The sequence below is a fragment of the Odontomachus brunneus genome, unplaced genomic scaffold, assembly GCF_010583005.1.
Source record: "Odontomachus brunneus isolate Ranch 3 - 2012 unplaced genomic scaffold, Obru_v1 Obru_scaffold_076, whole genome shotgun sequence".
In the NCBI taxonomy this organism is placed as follows: Eukaryota; Metazoa; Arthropoda; class Insecta; order Hymenoptera; family Formicidae; genus Odontomachus; species Odontomachus brunneus.
The window spans coordinates 1,443,373-1,464,237 of NW_022639526.1; the positions used below are offsets into that span (position 1 = coordinate 1,443,373).

Sequence of the window (20,865 nt, forward strand, 5' to 3'; positions counted from 1 at the left end):
TAAGACATAACGTCCAAAAACAAAGTATTATGTCGCTTTTGGTACCTTTACTCTACCGGAGAGGTATATGAGGTCTTCAGACGAGCCGAAGGAAGGAACTCCGCTTGTAACGAACGAACAAGTGTATATTTGCGTAATATAAAGTATTAAATGAACACTGGTTATATCAGAGAGCTCCAGACGTCCGACTTCCGACGTCTAGACGTTCGACACTGTTCGACTGACGATTGTCTACTACTCTCAGTCTACTGCTTTTTCGTTGTGGCGCCCTCGCAAGGCATTGCACTAGACTTAGACACAATACGAATATAAAGTGATTATAATATTATAACATATATATAAAATAATGCCCACCCGCAATTTCTACATATATGTACTATCTTAAGTGGCTATTATTTATTTAAAACCTGTGAGAAAAACATCAGTAGTTTAAGATTAGAATTAGAATAAGTTTGGCTTTCATATAAGCCCTTTTTCTCTTATTTTGATTTTATATCTACAGAGCCTATTAGTATTTTTCTTCAAAATAAATTTTTCTCAAGTTTACTATGTTTTCTGGTGTAGAGAATTGTTAGCAAAATCTTGTTAACATAGTAAATTTTGTAACATAATAGAGTTCCTATATAAGATATAAGTGTCACATATAAAACATAAAGATAATAAATTTAGGAAGTATGTTGATGTTTTTCATTTACAGAATTTTCTGCAATAATATTTACTGTGAGATTTTTTCTGTGCAGGGAAACATGTCGTTATGTCGATGGGTTCCTTTAGGAACAAAATTAGTCATCGAATCTCCATTAATTTCGCTTTATTCTCGAGACACTATTTCTATATGTATTCGCACGTGTCTATCGTATCGGAATCCGGGCGAAACCATTATTTCGTGCGGGGAACAAACTACTATTTGGCGTGATCCATACACACACACACACAAACTTTCCAATTTTCATTTCTGCCGAAGAAAATACTTTGAAAGGATAAAGAGAATTTGGAGACATTTTGGAGACTTTGGCTTCAGTGAAAAATGAAAAAGAAAGATCCCCTGGGTTTAAACGGTGAACTTAAGAATACGTTTTTTGTCAGGAGAGAATCAAAAAGAGAATTGTCCCTTCAGAGATAATCGCTCGGCAACGTGCATAAACACGAACTTGTTTCTCGAATATGTTCGACTCTTTGTCGAACATTATGTAGCCTCTATCATCCACATTGTACGCTACAATCGAAAACGGACCGATACCGCGAATCCAAATTGCTTGCAAACGAGGAAAACGAGGAAAGGAGACACGAAAGTGGAGCTCATCGGCGAGAAGTGTCGCGGTGACGTAATTGCTCTCGCTACATACAGTTGTCTAAAATTTGAACGCGAGGAACATTCGCGGTCAGCTGTTGAAATTACACGGCTTTTAATTTAACGCGCGAATTTTTTGAAATTTTCCCTCGGGAACATTTGCTATCCCCGAGCGTGACGCGGCTTTTGCATTGTTGCAGCGCTCTATGTGCAGTCGTAGCGCCGCGCGCGAAAACATTGTGTTCCGCCGGTAATACCGCTGCTGTTTTCGTTACACGCCATTACACCGTTATACCCCGCGGAATATCCGGTTTGGTGAACCGGGTAAACAAGCCTCCCAATTTGCTTTTACATTCGACTCTTTTGCTAATCGATTTACGATTTGCACGCCCGCGAATCCGTTCAATCGCTTTCCGATTCCGCCGCGAATACCATTTCACACGCATACACGCGTGCACGATAAACTGCCAATTTGCGATTCGTCGGTGAATCGCAATGACAGCCACGGTGAAAGTTCGCGCGGATAGTTTTCTCTCTGTTTTTTTTCCTTTTTTCACGCGCGAACCAAATCACACCGAGGGAAGAATAGCGCGAACGATATCGCGAATGATGATGTCCTTCGCGATTTTGCACCCGGAATGAATGTTGCGTTATACGTATCCGCCACAGAGAAGTGTCTGTCGAGAGTAGAAAAAACAAATAGGAGAAATATTTTTATCGACAAATTTCTAAACATTGAGTTTACCCCGTTAAACGGATGGAATGTTTGGCATTTTATCGCAGTAAAGCGCGTTGCTTGTTCGTAGTTACTTCTAACCGCACACTGAGTGGAAAAACACTTGAAAATTTATTTGCGAGATATAAAATTGATTTCTGTGAAACAACATTGATTTTTGTGTGGGGTAAATAGAGTTTACTCCTGTGAAATAAAATGTCGCGCCAATAAATTTTCAAGTATTTTTTCTCCGTGTATCGGAACAATTCGTCGGAGCAATTTTTCTCGAAGTTCGGGGCTGGTTTACGGGGTGAATCTGGTAAACACGATTACTCGACGCTGAGAATGGTATTTGCCGGGACATCTTTTCACAAGCGCACCTCACGCAATGACGTTTACGTGTCTCTTACGGAGCGCGCGCGGAAGGTATCATGATTGCAAACGAGATCGGCCCCGATTCGGCGACGAGAATTGTTCGGGGCGGATCGTACTCTCTGTCGAGATGGATCCTCAATCCGTGCAGTAATCGTCGTTGATGTACTCCCGTCGAGAGTAAATTAAACGTCGAGCTTAGCCGATTTACGTCAGCGTCGTTGCCGAGGGCGGCGGGTCGTCGTCGTCGTCGCCTTCTTTGCCTTCTTCTTGGCCCCCGTCGTCGTCTTCTTGGCTTCCATCAATCCCGAATGCAAATTCGCGTCGAAGCCGCGAAGAGGGCCCCGAACAATCGACGCGGGGCGTCGCGAGGGAAAATAAATCAAGATATCATGGATGCCTGCGACGACGACGTCGACTTCGTTGGATATCTTAATCAATGCTATCACGAAATCTCACCGTACCGACTCGGAATAAAAGTGATCACCACTCAGATAAAGTGGAAGAGGAGGAGACGTCAGGGAGGAGGGTAAGGGGAAAGGGTGAATCGGGAGGGGAAAATGCGGCGGAGAGTTGGGGTTGCAGAAGTGCCCGACAAACAGATCTCGCCCGGAAAAACGGATAATTATCCGCTGTGGTCGAGATGGTCTATTTACATATCCGTGCCGTCGATTTTCACAATGGCGGCGCGCGCGGGGATTTAAATTAAAATGTTGTTTGCGCCGATACTTAAATCCGCCGATCTCGTCGCGCTTTGTCTTTCGCGTCCTAATCGAGTTGGGAAGAAAGCGGCGGGTACGTTAGGAGGACTCGGTCCCTCCTGTGTTTGCTGGCGAACAATGATTTTTTCTCGCCGATCGACGCGAGAAAACGCGTGTTTTCTGCGCGCGATAACGAGCGACACGCAGTAACGCGGGAAAATCGTCACTTTGATCCCGCGACTATCGCGAGGTGACGAGATAGCCAAGTTTCTCGTCGGCCTCGAGAAATTTTGCCTTCGCGCTTTAATGTACCGTGCCGTGTCGTTCGTGAATGAATAGCGTTAAGAGACGACACACGCTAATGAATGACGGGGGAGTTTTTATCTCGGAACGTTTAATGTCACAAGCGATAAGATAATTAACGCGGAATGACATTTAGAGGTGAGAATAGGACGGCGACCGAAAGAAATTCGCGCGGGATTATCTCGGTGAAATCAGCGCACGGTGTGTTAATAAAATACGACTTGTCCGCGAGGGGCGACGGCCATTGAATTCTCGTATTGGATTATCGTAGCGATTAGTGGATCTCTCGATATATCCGCATCGAGCTTATAAGGCGAGTGTATCGAGGAGCAATTTCGGCGCGGTGACATCTTTAAAGTGGTGCTCGAACATCCCGGTGACACGTGTTCCTGACACTTGTATACTCGTATTCGTGCAAGACGAAGAGGAGCCGGCTCTCGCACCGCGACTTTCGACACCCTTATTTCTCGCGGCTTTTCCCTCCCGTCTTCTGTCCCGCCGGCACGGTGCAGGCCGATGTCTTCGACAGATGATCCTCCCTCTCGCTCGCTCGTTCCTTCGTTTGTCCGCGAAAGAGTCACTCGAATAGTGTGTTAAGCCGTAAGTGGCGTTTTCTTCAAAGTCCAAATCGCGGACGCGGGTCTCTGTCGCGATAGGGTCGCTTGTTGGAGTAATGTTTGCGTTACTATAGGGAATATTAGACGATTACACACGAACCGAAAGCGCGAAGGAAAAGTATGAGTGTCCCGAAAGAAGTTTAGTGGTACGTTTTTCCGATTTCCAGATATTTTAAACAATCTGTAAATCATAGTTTTATACATAGAGAAAAACTATCTGAGAAATAAATATATTTATTCGACGGATACTAATGTGGCACACTTACTTACACCAATATAAAATATTTTTTAAACAAAAAAACTTATATTTTCTTAAAACCTTAGTTTCTCATGAGAGCAATTATTTATGCCATTTGAATAAAAAACTTAGATTTAAGTAAATATGTTATTAGTAGCTACCGAATAAATAATTTTGATTTTTTAGATATTTTTTCTCTCACTGTATATTGGAAAAGGATTTAAGGAATTGTGGTTTTCTAAATTCTTTGTTATATCAAGCAAAATTAGCATACACACATTACATATACACACAAAATGTATACACATTTGACAGTTATTTTCACATTTAATCAATTATTTTTTCATCTGAAGTCAACAGTAAATCAGGCCAGCTTAAAATTCTTCTAGGATTTATTTCGTCCAAATGTATCGACGCAATTCATGTTTTTTTCTCACGCTGATACTACATCTTCATTCGGACCTTCCCAGACATTTTTAAGCATCGTAACTCGACACGTGCACGACTCACTTTTACCAATGACAACTTGTTGTTTTTGAATTTATTCGCCAGATGTCACGGTCCCTGATCGATTATGCAAAAATAATATTTTCTGATAATATCATCCCCCCTCACCTCCCTTTCGCGGAAATCGATTGAGGTGCGAGAAAAACGCCTCTCGTTGGGATCCGTTACACTTCTCCGCGTCGATAAAAAAAGAAATAGCATTGTCCTGACGAAATGTCTCACAGGATAACTCACAGAGGGGCGGGGAAGCCGTGAGCGAAGGGGGCAAGGGGGGAGTACGAGGAACCTTCTACGGGATGGCAGGACATTGTATCCTATAAACGCTCTTATTGTGACCCACGTGTGTTACAAATTCCCTTTCGTGCCCTTTGGCTGGGAATAAGCCCTTTTCTTAATTAGCATTGTATGAAATTCCTATTGGCGAATCCGTCTATGATTCTTTCCCCCTTTCCCCCACAACCCCTTTCCGATCTTCTTTTTTCCCCTTTTTGCTCGCTCGCGGAAGTTAAGCTCCACGAGACGATCCCGGGGCATCGATACGTTTATTGAATGTTATTTCAATCGCAAGAGTAGATTTCGCTCCGATCCCGATCCGGGAGAAGGCGCGGGGTGGCTGTAGGGTGGTCGAGGGAAATCGAAGAAACGACTTTTCGTACTTTTGAGGCGGGAGCCTCGCGTGATTGACAGCTTCAGGTGTCATAAAGCGTACAACATTCAAGGCAAATGCGACGCGCGCCTGACAATTATTGTAGATTATTGAGAGAGAATTGCCTTTGAATATTTATAATGAATATTTTTCACGTTGCATTGTTGTAACAAAATATTTCATAGCAGTACTAAGAACGTGTACCTGAGTGTGATGAATCCTGGCAGTTCGGTCGTTTTGAAATCATCGCGGAACGCGAACCAGTCAAAGGAGGTTGCTCAAAACGACCTCCGAGCGATTATGAATGAAACCTATATCAAAAGATAGTCCTCGAACATATTAGATTTGCTCCTGGGCTCATCTCTGTCTAAAGTATCCGAAGAGATGTAGAGTTTCAAAATTATATTATATAATTACTTATATTTCGCTTGAAAAATGAAAAATTGTTCTTTTATACGCTAATATCAATCCATAGTATCCGTGTCTGTGAACATACATACTACAATACACAAAAGAAAAAATTTTACCTTTCTAAAGAAATGTGTATAAAAATAATTAAGTACGGTAAAAAGTAATTAGTTGGGAACTAAAATTAAATAGAGTAGTCAAATGATTCAATTGTCCTTATTGAGTCAAGTACTTAATTTGACTTCTGGTTTTGCAGAATGATTACTCTTTTGCTAATCATTTAAAATTTGATGAAATTTAATAAAAGCATTGGAGAGGTGTAAGGATAAAGGTATTGAAATTTTGACCACTTTAACCATCTACATCTCCTTTTGGCCACTAGATACAGGAAAATATCCATGACAAAATGAAAAGGCAAATAGAGATAACTTGGCACAAGTTTGATTGCTATTCATGGGAGCCCACATATTTTGGGCATTCTCCTTTATCGCACGCAAATCGTGAAAATGGTGTGTTCCGGCGTGAAAAATTCGGGATTAACTGCTGAGTCTTGAGAGTCCGCGTTTCCGGACACCCAGAGCCCAAGTACGAGTGCGATACACCTCTCTCGCGCTGCGGCAGTAATCATCGTCATTATGCGCGATTCGCGAGGTCATTTATATCACGCGTGCCGATGGATCCGACAGTCTCGACAGATATTCCTGGCGGCGTGTCGCGCCGCTTGCCGCGTCTGGTCGTGCTTTAACTAGACGGACGAGCGACGGACATGAGCCGCGCGGCGCGCGTGAGGCTCGCATTGTGAGAAAACGGAGCCCGCGCGCGAAGCTGAGTCTCTTCCCGCTGTATCGCGCGCCCTGGGTGGCTCCTCTTGTTCGCCATGACGTACATTAGCGGCTATCGTTTCCCCGCCGCGAGATTCGATCGAGAGCCTCTAGGCCCGACACTATCGCGACGTATCTGACAGCCGCCGGCTCGTCAAACCGACCGACCAACCGACCGACCGGCCGGCCGACCAACCGACCAACCAACCAACCAACCAACCAACCAACCAACCAACCTGGCGCACGACGCAACATCACCTCGAAACGTGTCGCGCTCGCAATGTAACATTATTACATGTGTTTTTAATTAACGACCCGTGGCGCGCAAGGTGACCCGCGCTGAACTCGTCCTCTCTGCCGGACTCCGCCTCGCACATGGACATCTGCCTGTATGTCTGGATCAAACATTAGACATTAGACGTTGATCGAACGTGAACACGATTTGGTAATAACTCGACGGTCTCGCAATCGTGTTGAGGATTTTTTCGAAGGATCTCTCGTGGAGTCTGGGGAAGTAACGACAAGGAAAGTGTGGGGAGCCTCGTTCTGGCCGCACATTTGGCGTTGGACCCGACCATCTGATTTCAAGTTTCGTTTTCCTCATATGAACGCCACGTGCAATGTTGTTTCAGCTGAAGGATCGGAATGACACATTTAGCTTTCACTCGGTCAGAATACGACTCCAGGTGCGGTTCTTTCGATATTCATTGATTTAGGAATCGCACGGCGGATTAGATGCTTGGCCTTTGACGATTCAAGGATCCTTGAATCCTAGTGCGAGATCAGAGATTTCTGATCACCCCCAAGTATCAAGCAAGTATCCGATCGGGCTCTTCTCGGGCGGCGATTATTTCTCAGTGTCTGAAAAATGCCGTGGGGGCGGAGGGACGGGCGGGGGCCAAGAGGCGATCGATGATTCCGGATGACAAGAGAACATGTTGACTTGACAGCACGCTGTGGCCGAAGGAGCTGGCGTGTTCCTCGCGAATGCAACACCTGCGAGCACCAATCAGGCACGGCGGTACACACCGGCGAACGCTCGCGGCAATAAATCAACCGGCATCTTTCCCCGGTGGGTACCACGACGCCGGCAACGCCGTGGTACGGCATTATTTATGGTCGTTCGTTAGCGTGGCAACAGTTCGTAAACGTGTCGAGCCGATGCGTTTAGGATGCTGTGTGGCCCTGTTCGACTCGCGTCATCGGCATCGGCACCGTCAGTGAGAGATCCTCCGATGCAAAACCTCGGCGTTACGAAAGCGTTCGCCGCGTAAGATAGTACCGGCCCTGCGATCGGCCAAGTTGATTTTAGCGTGTACGTGGAGACGCGTCCGGCGGATCACATTGGTTTAACGAACAGCGCCCCGACACGCCGAATTAGTCGGAGATTAATTGGAGTTGGCAAACTTCAGATCTATCCTTTCCCAGATAAGACTTCATTTATATTGACGCGTTATTTTTCATAAGTGTTTGACTACATCTAATATCTCATCGCTGATTACACACGAGCGAAATTAAAAATGCTGGTGAGAGACCATTGGTGGATTGTTCTTGTTGCTTATTTTTGTTTCTCATTCCTGAAAGGCCTGCCAATCTAGCGATATCGGTATTGTCGATCGGCAAGGCCGACCTGCCGATCGACTCCGCAGATATTGCAACATAGAGTCACGATTGGTAGAAAAGGAAATCTAGGATCGAAGCAATCCAAATAATACCCTTCAGAGTTGTTAAAAAAATCGACACGAAATTGGATCGTGTATTATTCCGGTCATTCTGTGCGCGCCGTGTTCCTTGGAATATGATCTCTTCTCGCGCTTCTCGCATTTGTCTTCGCGATGACGTGAGCGTGCGGATGGATAATTGTCGAAAGGAGATCGCTCGTCGGAGCGAACGATCGCCAGGTAGCTCGCGCGAAAGATGTTTAAGTGAGGAGCGATTTTTCCGCGGCGAATATTTACCCGCGGATTCCATTAATTTCGACATTTTCGTGCGACAATGTGGCCACCCCTCCAAAAATTCCCGAAAGGGGAAAACGACATTCTCTGCGGCGTCAGGAGGAGAGGGAGAAGGAGGAGGATGGTGAAGGGGTGGCGGGAAGGAGGAAACAGGGTTTACGCCGCGATATACGGCGGCTGAAAAGCTGTGGAAGAGACGAAACGCCAGGACGACGAGGAGACAAGAGAGAGGGAATAGGGGTGTTGAGGGTTTGAAACTTTTGCGAGGAATAGGAAAGATATTCGAGCAGTCGTGGCGGTCTAATTATGAGTTTGTGGGATAAAGCCGGCGTTATGGCGGTGCGCTCGTGCATTCGCGCACACAGGGACGCCTCCGTTGCCGCAATAGAAATCGGGAGACTCGGAATTTCCGCGGCGTCCTCTTCATGGACGCGGACGAATGGTTGGATGGTTGGCTGGCTGGATGGATGGGTGTATGGATGGATGGGTGGGTGGGAGGGTGGTTTGGGTGGGTGCTGGAATACGAAAGGCTTCAGTGTATAATGCGTACGTATGGACGGTTAGGTGCTTCCAGCAGCAGAGGGAAGAAAACGAGTTGGAGGGCGGAGGCGGAAGCGAGGGGAGGGCCGGAGAACGGGGGATGCACAAAATCCAAATGTTATTTGTAATATTCATCAGCGGCGCCGTTACGTGGTCGGCATAATACCGCATAATGCGCCGCGTATATACGCCGTCGTAATTTAATGCGGTAATGTCGGTAATGCGCATACATATCGTAATTATGCGCCGTACCATAGAGGAAGTCGTCTCTGTCGACTGCGTTATCGTGCAGCCAGCAACTTTCCCGTCTCTTTCTCCTTGTCCTCCCTTTTCTATCTTTCTCTTTCGTTTCGTACCCAGTTGTCTCGTATCACTCCCTTTTCACGAAGCCGCTTCTTTATCGCGCGTTCCATCCGCATCTTTAACGCCGCGAGACAAAAGTCGATGCTACGCGCAACACGCTGCGTCTGTATGCTCTCAACGCTGGTGGCGAGGTTATGCTTCAGTTGCACCGTGTGCAGGTGCGACCAAAGCGCCGGCTAACGAGTTGTGAAATTTTTATGGATACGCGAATGCGCCGTGGAAACCGGAGGATTTGAGGATATTTCGGCGTATGAGGCTTTGCAATGCTAATAGGGTTTTTATAGTAATTACCGAGACGGCAAACAATTCTAAAGGACCTTTCTGAAAAAAGATAGGACGTCTTTTATTTAGACCTTCAGACTACCTGAAAGACTTTTTACTTTTTACTTTCTTTCAGACATCTTTAAGATATTTATTTTTTCAGACGTTTTTAGGATATTTTTTGATATCTTTATGATATCTTTAAAAGTTTGTGCTTCTATATACAAAAGCGAACTTTAATACAGATTCGGAAAACATCTGAAGTAAATGCTGCTCTGTATCTTGTGCTAATAGAAAATGATTGAAGAATTTCGGAACAGGAAGATATTTTAGTATATATATCTTTAGGCGGTGAGATGATTTCGAGATGGTATTTGCAAGCGCCACGTGGCAATATTGATACACAGGGTAGTCCTGAGTCTGCTCTTAGGAATTAATCTACTCGCGAAATGGATTGATGGAGATATTTCTCATTTTTGCCCCCTCACGTCCCTGATCTCACGAGACGGTCACTTAACTAATGACCCTTCGCGATGATACTCTCGACTTTACGGGGAACCCAAGCGGAGTTCCACAAAGTAGGTACCCGGAGGATGACTGTTAATTTTCATCGTGATCGATTTGTGTATACCTGGACACTATCGGCCTGGATGCCCGGAACGAATTTGTGCTTTCGAAGGCTTAGTCACGTTATTAGTAATTCCTCCCGCGGCTTATAATATTATTTACTTTCGAGTATACGTTGAAAATTGTTTTCACTTCAGACCGAACGAACAAACTACAGCAAAGTCCAACGATTGAATAAGTAAATCGAAGCCCCAACGCGTGAATAGAAGAAATGAACTAAATAATTGAACGGGAAATATAAATGGAATTACAAAAAGGAGGGGAAAAACGAATAGGGAAGCGTGCGTTGCATTCGCAAGGTCCAAATTTATATGTGCATATCCACGCGCGATTTCCATCGCGACGGAATTAATTGTATTGAGGATTAAAACTGTGCTTTGCCGAACAGACAACCGCGCTCGGCGCAAACTCGATTCCTTCGCCGCGGTGGTCGGCTACAACAACCCCTTTCGATACGGTTCCACCATTACTACAACCATTACCACCACCATCACCACCATCTCTACTACCAGCACCATCACTACTACCACCAGCACCATCAGCCTGGAATTTATTTTTCCAACCGCGAGCGCGCGCTTGCCCGGACATCGCCGCGCGTGGAAAACGTGTGAGAAAGGCGACGAAGGGGGATGACTATTAATTTCTCCTCGGTACTTGGCATGCATTAACGCTTGATTCGCGCTTTCGGACATCCAGCCGATGGATAGATAGATGGGTAGATAGCGGCCGCTATAAAGAGGGAGGAGGGGGCGATGCGGTGCGCAGGAGGGTAGGCGGGAGGGAACGAGCAAAGATTGATAGGACAGAATTCTACCGGCGGATTCGTAATGGATAGCCCGTGTCCGAACTCGCCGATACCCCCTTCTTCTCTGTCCACCCCCGCGGCAACGCTCGCTCTCACCCTGTATCCTGACCTGATACCTTCTAATGGAATCCCCGATTGTGCGCCTTATCAATGGTGGCCCGCACATAATACCCCGAAGAGCGGGGTGCAGCGATCCATTATTGCGACGAGAGCTCTCGCTCTCTCGAGATAACTTATTTTTTTTTGCCTCACTCTCGAGGACTGCCGAGAGGTCGTGGCTCCTCTCGCCACTGACAACTATTATCCCAGCCGGGGAAACTCGCTCTTAAGCGTCGCGTTTCCACGGGACCACGTAGGACCGCGAGTGCCGTGCGACGATTAAAGATAGGAGAGAGAAAGAGAGACTTATCCGGGATTTTTTTTCATCGCATATCATGTAAGTGATTCTTGCGGAAAGCGGTCCTCCACCGAGTTTTACGACGATACAATAAGACAAGTGACAAATTGATTCGCTAATGGGCTCGGAATAATTAATTGTCACGGCTTTATTTGCACGTCTAATAGTCTTCTTGCGACTTTTTGCGTTTCGATTGCACACTGGACGGGTAATAACCCTCGCAGTACTCCCTGCTTTCTTTAGGGAAGTTAGCGAGCCTGTCGCGCTGACTGTTAAACTCCTTAACAACGCAAAAGTCGAGAACGAGATAGTTCGGCGTAAAGGTGGGTTCAACAAAGGTTCCTCTCCTCCCCACTCCCCCTTCTTTCTTTCTCCCTCTTTATCGGGTGTCCGGAAATGGAAAAAGAGAGCGCATGCCGGCGCTCGTAAACTATACGAGCGCGCCGAGACCTATTGAGCTCAGGCGAAGCGTGATATTTCAAGCTGCGGTGCGGCCGCGTTTCGTGCCGCGTCGCGCGCCCCTATAAGATGCGTATTATGCAAAAGAGCGTAGAATATATTGCGTGTTACGAATCACGCGCCGCGTCTTCAGTCGCGAGGCGCGCGTTTATCCTTTCGGCTCGCCGTGTTAAATGCGCGTTACGACGCGCGACGAGACCTACGGCGGCGTGTTTTCTTCGAAAGCGCGCGCTTTATAAAGCGAAAGTCCTCTATGGCGAATAAGAAGGGAACTGGGTGCGACGGTTGTCCTCTCTCTCTCTCTCTATCTTTTTTTCAACGTATGGAATTCTATTCTGTATACTTTTAATAAAAAAAAATCGGTCAAATCCATTGTTTCTTTTGTGCGATGCTGATTGACTATCTCGATGCGAGATATTGCTTACTCCTTAGCGTCGCGAGTTGTTTTTGTGGAGGTTGTGCTTTTTGGCAGCTTGAACGTCTGGAAGGAATTAAATACTTTGAAATAATGGTTGATATGAGAACGTTAAATGTATGTGTATGTGTGTGCATAGAGAAGTAACGTAAGTGTTAGCTGTAGTCCATGATTTCAGAAACAATAATACATACACATAGCTACATGACGATCGATTGATAAACAAGCGATTGTAATAGTCTTTAATATATCAGAATATATCACGTATTGTTCCCGATTTTTTAATTAATTAGACTGTGCTTGAGAGACGTTACTTTGTACGATTATTATTCTAAAATCGTTTTGAGCAGCAGCAACAGCACTCTGGCAGCATGGTTTGTTTAGCAATTTATAGATCAGTAATTTTAATTTAAGAAAAGAAAATATACAGCTATATTTTTTACCTTTATCGATGTAATTAACCAGAAAATTTGCTTTTTGTTACGGACTCGTGGTTCTTGAATGTGCAATTTTATGTGGACGTGGATGCCACAGTTCGGGTCGGCTAGCGTTATGGGTAAGTTTGCAGACTTTTTCTGTGCTTTTGCACGTGAAATTTTCTTGCAAGGAATTGTTCAATTTGAACAATTTTTAATTCCTTGCGTTGGAATGACGTCTCCCACAAGTTGTGCTTTTGCGAGGCGAATGTACACATTGTTAATGATAAGCTTGATCTACTTTCACTATTTCGTAATAACAAAATCTTCAAAAATATCCTACGAAATTTCGTACGTTGTAAGGTACAAGTCGAGTTGTAATGTATACTTTCTTTCCGAATATGAGGCTAAATAGATGCATACGTTCTATAAACTCATCAAATCAATGCCAACGCAAGGGGTTAGTTAGTTATTCGCGTACTATGTGAAATCTGGCAATCTTTGGCAGTCGTTACTAAGTTTGAATAAACCAAACGGAATTTCGCATAAAGACGTCGACGAAAAGTTCGCTCCAACAAATCGTTGGATTGTAGACGATAAATTTTTCCCCGAAAGGAAAAAGCGTTGCTTCATTCCCAGCAACGAATCTACATTGTTTCTCGACCCCTTCCAGCTCTCGTGCGAGGTTTCTGCAGTCGGTTAACGGTCATCGCGTTGTGTTAACTCTTGTCGTTCGGCAGGTGAGAATCGATGAATACAGCCGCAGCTCGCCCGTTGCCACCCCTTTCGTTCCTTTTCCGGATCCGTGTGAAATTCGCGTAACCCCTTCGCGAAACCCCTTCGCGACACCGATTCGCACCTTTTTCGGAATTTTAACGGTTCTCGTGGCTGCCGCGTCGTGAGACCTTGCTCGTTCCTCGTCCATTATTCTTGGAAGGCAGTTAAGCCTTAGCTTGAACTCTGAAAAGAAGAAATCCCCAAATGTAGAAAATCATATGGTGACTGCTTGCAATGTGTGCCTTTTTGTATTTGTGCGTTACAAATGTTACGACCAGCGAAAACGAAACGTTCGACTTTTTGAAGCTTGTTGATGGCATGTTTACGAACTTTCTTCTTTTACTTTTGCATGCTTTTTCACACAGAAAAATATAGTCTGCATTCAGAAAAATCTGTTGTTTGTTTCAAGTATTTCGTAAGTTTATATATTCAAGTTTATATATTCGCAAACCTATTATAAATTCGTCATATTTGATTAAATAAATAAATAAATAAGCATCAAATTTCAGAGTGTTCAATTCTAATAAGCTTAGCATTTCACACACAATCAAGGATATTAAAAGAAAAAATATCTCTATTTACTTGCTAGATAGAATCGAACTATCTTTCTCTTTGATAAATTTTTAGACTATTCTTAAGAAGACTATTCATAAAGAGAAGAAATTCTTCTTTTGTGATAGTGAACTTTTGTCAGATTTGTGATGAATATATGCTAACATTATTATCATGAAAATATTTTCTATTGAAGATAATCATTACATAAAAGAAGGAAAGTAAACTGAGCAATTGTTTCTTAAGCAGTAGAATGATATTTTTCTGTGTGTGGATATCTTTCCACTATTGTACATCTCACACTACTATCAAGTGATAAGTTTATGTTTTTCTGACTGATTTTTTAGGTTCGCGTATTTTAATCAATTTGTAATTCAGCGTGTGTTTAGAACTCACCTAGGAAGGTACGATAGAACTTTTTCTTCGCGCTCTGCCGGACACCCACGTACCGTGCGCGTAATAGCCTAATATGTGCGTGTTAAGCATACTCGAGTATTCACTGGTGTATAATTGTCGGCAATGCATGCGGCTGTCGAGATCGTAATAAATTCCACTTAATCGGTTTCACGGCGTCGAGAACGCACTTCGAATTATTACTCTGTCTTTCCCCATCAGCGCTGGCGAGCGCGTCAAGGTTATGTTACCGCGAATTTCAACAACTAATTTACAGCTTTTAATTTACGATATACGATTTTATTAGCGGCGTGTCACTCCTCCTGGACCTTTCCAGCATCCGAACGTACGTTTGTACCGCGACACAACGGCATGATATGTTCTATTTAGTTTGAAATAACGTAACGTTTCGCTGCATTGTGGCCGTGCCTCCGTCGAATGCGCATGGTGCTATAATACTTCGCGTACATTAGAATGAAAATTACGAACTACGGCACCCAAGCACGATTCGATCGACCGATGTATTATTGGAGCCGACACGAGAGGTGGCCGGGAGTAATTTATTCGTCGGCGGGTCGTTCATACAAGTGACAATGAGGTCTACTAAGGAGGGTCGGTCCATTGACGTGGACGCGAGAGAACGCCGAAGACTTTGCTGCACAGTGCTTTACCTCTACCTCCACGGGAGAGACGAATTATCGAACGTGGCAAGCTACTGCTCGCTGCCGCAGTAGATTAATGTTATTTCAATGGCGGTAGCTGGGGACGGGGGGGAGGGCGCGCATCGCCAGCGTAACTGACCCCAATTTGCATCAGAATCGGGGTGAAATCGCGAAGGGACAGCCGGGGGGCGCATAGGGCCGCCGTCGATGCCTTTGGGAACGCGCCAAACCGTGTGCGTGTTGTCCGAAACACGTCCGAAAAGCGACGCGACACGATCGCGCGTCCGGTTTTCCCTCCTCGTGCGAGCGCGTTCTTCTTTGATGGCTCCCAAAATCTCGCGCGCTGGAATATCACTCGTCCGGGAGATGATGTGTATACCGGTCACAGGAAGAATCGACGTCGCCCCTCAACGTCGTGGATCTCTTTCTCTTTCTGCCTCTTGTTTCGTTAGGTTCTCGTTTTAAAAGGATTTCGTTGCGCAACAGTCGTCCCTAGGTAACCCGTAGATCGATTAACGTTGTCCCCGTCGGATCGCCGGATTGCGGGTCCTCTGCAATTTTGACTCGCGATATGACTTGAGGAGAAGCAAATTTCTTCATATGGCTAATGTTGATTTTGCGCGATGCAACGTCGATGCTGTGAAAGTTATTTTTGCAAATTGTAGGTCTGGGATTAGTTAGACTTTTTAAAATCTTTGGAATTAAGTAGGTAATTTTGGGATATAGTTTTTTTACTTATTATCTAAATTAAGATATATATATATATATATATATATATATATATATATGTATATATATATATGTGTGTGTGTGCAGCATAAATAATCCTATCGAGTATATATATAAACTTCCTATTTTCTATTTTTTTAAATAGAACTTTGTATCTTTAAAAAAAATACTCCACTTTTAAGAACAAAATATCTTTATTTAAAGAATGTTACTATAGCACTTTTTAAATCAATTTTTATTCAGGCGTTAACGACAGTTAATATCAACAGTAGTGATTTCCGCAGCTATTTTGTCATTCGTGAAATGTATAAAACATTGTAACAGTTTGCTTCTCTCTCTGTCGCAAGTTCTTGAGATTATAGACGCGTGTAAAATTGTTTGTCTATGGGACTCCAAAAGCTTTTATAGCATATCTGGCTATTGTGAGTTGACGTTTGAAATTAGGCACTTTCTTTCTGAGCGACGTTCTACAATCTTTGGCGTATTGTCTTGAAGCTTTGCCTAACAGAAAACAAATCGTCGCGCCCGTTTATAGCCGCTTTCAAGCCGTAACCGGCTGAGGAGCTATAAACTAAAAGCAAAGAAAAAGTCACGAGGGTTTGGGAAACAAACTGTTAAAACCCACAACTGCTGAAACAAATTTACGACGCGTGAACGGATCTTTCCGTCCCGTCATCTGGTATCCAAGGATGCGGCGCGGTTATACCTAAGGTTAAATTAATCCGGGAATGTCTAGAATCGAATTTTTTCAAGTCGTTTATGGCCGACGAGGGCGGACTAGGATGGACGGAAACCGAGAGCGTAATGGGATTAGAGAAACGAGCGGAAATGGGCAATGAGAACACATCGTCAAATTTTTATCTTATCTAAAATTAATGCGCGCGCGGCGAAATTTTAGATGTATAAATTATTCAGACCTTGTTTTTACAAATTAGAATCGTCAAGTGACAATTCCAACTATTTCGTACACTTCACATCAAGCTCGAGATACCTCCGCGATAAATTCAGACGATGCAGTCTCTTTCTGTTGAACATGCGTTGTGCCTTCGAGAATGTCATAAAGTTCAACTCCAATTTTTCTTTGTGCATTTCGCCAAAACTTGGTAATGTTCGAATCATTGTCGGCTCAGTGCACCACGCTATGCGTGTCATAGCTCGTGTGCGTGTCGCCAATGGGCCGGAATTAAAGTCGTTAGCGTCCGGAAGATCCGGCGGAGCTAGGCGAGTTTCGGAAGTTGGCCCCATCCATTTTTCATCGGCGGCAAGAAAGAGCGGCGACAATGACGCCTCGTTAATTCACGTTGCAGCCCCTGGAGGAATAAATGCGTGTTGGCGTGGGCGGGATCTCATTACCGATAAAAGGCCACCGTGTTACGCCGCGCATGAGGAGGCGATACGCGTGCCAGTCAGTCTGATGAATTTTAATTCGCGACAGCGAATCGAATTTGTGAAATCGTTTATGGGAGAGGGAGGTAAAGAGGGGTCGCGGACGCCGGGGAGGAGAGGAGGACGAGAATGGAAGAAGGCCGAGTGTAACGGGATTAGAGAAACGAGCGGAGATGAGCGACAGCTCGACCTCTGATATTAAATGAAAAGGAGGAAGAGAGAGAAAGAGAGACACGAGAGAAAGAGAACACTGAAAAATTACTCGAGAATGAATAATGACTCTGAGAAGTATAAGGACTTAATATTGAGTTATGTAAAATTTCACGTCGACTGCGGTTGTTGCGGACACTTTTGTCGAGAATTCGAGCGTCGCACAGTCGAACAAACAATTAAGGTAAAAGCATCAATGTCTGACCGCTGATAACACTGGTACCTAACTCTGAACATTTTTCTGGTATTTTAAATACCGATATTTCAATTCCTTGAACGTGGAATATATGTATATGTTAAAAAATGATATATTTTCTATACAGAAAGTTTCAATATTTAAAGACCAAAATAAAAGTGTTACACAGAAAGCGTAACACAACAAGTATTATTGGTGTTTAAGCGTTGGTACGTCTATCTTAAACGGACGGACGGGAACAAATGTTGATTTGGAGAAAAATAGAACGGTAGGAAAAAGCTTCAACAGGTTTTTGAAATGTCTAAAATCACGTCGACTCGACCGGGCGCCTTTGTCGCGAGCCCGCAATCCGTTCCGAGACAATTGTGCAGTTTATATTTTGCCTCTAGTGAATTATTGCGCGCATTATGAGCCTCACACACACCGCCAGGCGTTCGCGCGCGTCCACACCGTGTGCGTGGATGCGCGTGTGTTGGAGAGTTTAACGCTCGGCGCGCACGGGTCACACAATGCCGTGTATGGACACTATGGGCATTGTGCGACGCGAGAGCGAATGAATATGTGCACGATGCATCAAAGAGTTAAGACTCAATGGCGGACCACACAGACCCGGGAATTGAGAAGACAGTCGGCTTAACGGTTAACGTATTATTGCGCGGCCGCACGTTACAGTTGGGTCGGCCGTCATCGTTGTCTATGGGCCCTATGCGAGGTGAAACGCGACGATTCGCGTCTGCGACTCGCTCCCCGACTGAAGGAGAATCCCGATCGATCGATTTGCTCGCGAAACTCTGTCGATTCCGTCCTTCGTGTGATATGTCCCGCGCTATTAATAATATATAATCGCGGGGATCACGCACGCGCGGGGGTAATTTTATTCGTTGTCGATGAAGTACGCGACAGTGTGCGCGCATCGTCAATTTACCAGACCCCAACACTCGAACACGCCTAGGGAACTCGTAGACCAGGTTGCATCGCGGGACCTTCTTCTCGTTGTCCCTTCCCTCCGTGGGTCGTGAAGTGTGTAGTCCGCGCGTTGGAACACGAATTCTCGAGCCACTGGTCACTCCGGTGCTACTCGTCTCTCTTAACACTATTATAATAACAATGCCCCACCCTCTCGACAAAAACGAGGAGGACTGCGCGCGGTTTCTGAAAGGGAAGAAAAAGTGACCGTGAAACGAATTTTATCTGCTCCATAATGGTAATCTCTCATGTAGCTCCTTTGTAATCGGTCACCGCAACATGGCGCGATATAGTCGCGGAGACTTTGCTGAAAAATTCAGCAGGATTTGCAAGTAATTAATCGCCGTCACTGGATTACGATTTCTTCTAAATCATTGTCTACTTGGAAAAGTCGAATTTGTTGCTTAAAAATTGGACAAATTGTAATTCAAAAACTTGACATTTAGCATCCGAGAGGTAACTGCAAATAAGCTGAAACTTCTATAATAATTTAACATTTTTGCAACATTTTACCGTCGTTGTAATCGATCCTTTTGGCTTGACATCGAAGGGATTCAACGAGCCAAGTAAGAAGAGATCTTTAAGTCTCATATATCTGAGAGAAAACTTATCAAGTCGTTGTAGTTCAGAAACACTGTGTAGCAAGGCGAGCCTATCTCGCTGCAAGTTGGTGGCCGCTCTTCGATACCACTTACGTGCCTGCGGAGGGTCCGGGGGTTGAGGACTCGCGCGGCAAAGGCAGCCCTGCGGTCTTCGCCCAGCAGGAGGGACGCACTCGCTCCGGCACCAAGCTGTCTGCCTCGAGAGAGAGAGAACCAGCCGTGTGCCTTCGCGGGGCGTTCTCGTGTATATAACCTTGCACGATCGTGGGGGGCTCGCGGGGTTCGGCGGGGGAAGGGGACGAGTAAGGGCGCAAGGCGGCGAGGGGATGAGGAACGCAGTGAGGGGGACGGATGGTCAGGACTGGAGCCGACCGATGATGGTTTGTGCTGCTGCGTGTAAAAATAGAAAAGGCAACCCAGGAACCCGTCCAACTGCATATTACCTCCGACATCGGAATGCATGGCCCTGTGACCGGCCGATGATGCTGGAACGCACGTGTGTTTCAGACCATCCCCTCTCCACCTTTCGACCTTTTCTCTTCCCTCTCATTCTACGGGCTGGCCTCAGGTTGCCGCGGCGGTGGCGGTCGCGAATACAGATTCGGACATTGAGAAAGAATATATCGGGATCGTGGTTTAATGAGATTAATTGTGGATTCCCCTGATTGATTCTCGACACGTGAACGAACCTCCCGACTGCGAGGAATCGCAGAGTTGTTCGAGGCAGAGAAGCGAGGTAGACTCGCGAGCGTGAAGAATATTAAAAAAATCGCGACTCTCGCGGTCGGTTTTCGAGCAGCACTTGAGAGAGAAAGAGAGACTGAGAGAGGAAGACGTCGAGATAGAGGGTGTATTTTGATAGGCAGAGATAGATTAGGGCAGCGGATGCTTGCGTTTCTATCGGCGCGTAATTTTCCGGAAAATCGTCCGCCGGGGCGCATAAGCACGATCATGGTTCACCGACTGGACTCATTCAGGATATCTCTCGTTTCTCGGCTATTATGCGGCGATCGGTGGTATTATTCGAGGCCCTGTGCACATTGTGCGAATTCTTCACGCCCGCCAATCGCTGTCTAATCCTTCGGAGGATACGTACCCTGTACGCGCATAGCGCAGCTCCTCGGTCGTTGATCCGTAACAGGAAACTCTACCTATTTCCGTGGGGATGCATGGAGATTACGGGGCGATAGACGGTAGGCAGAGAGGGCTGGGAAGGTGGATGATTCTTTCATGATGCTCGACCGAGCGGAAAATATTACATGTTTTGGAAACATAACGCGAAGCATGTGCCGGAAAGTTACTCCTTCTTCTGCCGGGTACTCTCGGGCGAGAATCGCACGCGCGAACGGAGCCCGAAGTGAGGACCATCTGGCTCCTCGTCGAGGAGTAGAGGCACTACGCTCTCTTGAGCATCGCCATGATCGCCTCTCGTTGTACCTTTTGGGTACCTTAAGAAGCGATACATTATATGGAGATTGGGTATATATTAAAGAGAGGAGCCGAGAGAGAGAGAGAGAGAGAGAGAGAGAGAGAGA

The 20,865-nt window shown here is 45.4% G+C and overlaps 1 protein-coding gene and 1 long non-coding RNA gene across 2 annotated transcripts in view; one reads left to right on the forward strand and one right to left on the reverse strand.

Moving 5' to 3' along the window:
• Positions 1–213, reverse strand: part of LOC116847291 (transcription factor SOX-2-like) — a 47,131-nt gene extending 46,918 nt beyond the window's left edge. The window contains exon 1 of the mRNA XM_032822141.1: positions 46–213. The gene's annotated coding sequence lies outside the window, so the exon portion shown is untranslated. The remainder of the gene's footprint in view (positions 1–45) is intronic.
• LOC116847295 overlaps positions 1–20,865 on the forward strand; it is a 106,491-nt gene that overhangs the window by 57,544 nt on the left and 28,082 nt on the right. The window lies entirely within an intron of this gene.